Source organism: Penaeus monodon, chromosome 30 (genome assembly GCF_015228065.2).
Source record: "Penaeus monodon isolate SGIC_2016 chromosome 30, NSTDA_Pmon_1, whole genome shotgun sequence".
NCBI classification, from domain to species: Eukaryota; Metazoa; Arthropoda; class Malacostraca; order Decapoda; family Penaeidae; genus Penaeus; species Penaeus monodon.
In genome coordinates this window covers 4,200,211-4,200,860 of record NC_051415.1, presented here as the reverse complement: position 1 = coordinate 4,200,860, position 650 = coordinate 4,200,211, and the positions used below count along the sequence as shown (strand labels likewise).

Sequence of the window (650 nt, the reverse complement as noted above, 5' to 3'; positions counted from 1 at the left end):
TCTATACCTCCTCTTCCTTCTCTTTTTCCCCTACCCATTCTCTTCTCTTTCTCTCTCCTTTCCTCTCTTTTTCCTTTTCACTCTTTCCTCTTAGCTCTCCGTTTGCTTCTTCCTCTTCCCTCTCCTGTTTCCCATGCACTTCCTTTTCCTCTCTTTCCTCTCCTCTTCCCTCCCTTCGCCCCTCTTCTCTCTTTCATTCCCTCTCCTCTTTTCCTCTTTTTCCGCTTTCCTTTGCATTCCTCTCTTTCTCCTCGTCTCCTCTTTTCTCCTCTCTCTTCTTTCTCCTCTTTTCCCTTTTTCTCCCCTTCATTCCTTTACCTCTCCTCTCCTATCCCTCTGTTCTCATCCATCCTTCTCCCCTTCCTCCCGTCTCTTCTCCCTTCCCTCTTTCTCCCTTCCCTCTCCTCTTCTAGATCCTCCTCCTCTTCCCTCCTTCCCCTCTCCTTCCCTCTTCGCTGCTAGGACCCTTTCCCCTAAAGTTATCTCCCCTCCTCTGTCTCCCTATCGCTCTGCTTTCTATTCTCTCTTTTCGTTTATCTCTGTCTTTCTGTATATGTGTTTCATTCCCACCCTCTCCCCTGTTCCATATGCATCTGCCTGTGTTTTTGAACTGATTTTTCTCTTTAGCTGTGAGTCATCTTTTGTGTCTT

General features: G+C 47.2%; 2 protein-coding genes across 2 annotated transcripts in view; both read left to right on the top strand.

The window, feature by feature from the left end:
• LOC119592272 (mucin-19-like) overlaps positions 1 to 650 on the top strand; it is a 37,107-nt gene that overhangs the window by 19,856 nt on the left and 16,601 nt on the right. The window lies entirely within an intron of this gene.
• Positions 1 to 650, top strand: part of LOC119592473 — a gene marked incomplete in the record, with an annotated part of 52,011 nt that overhangs the window by 37,557 nt on the left and 13,804 nt on the right.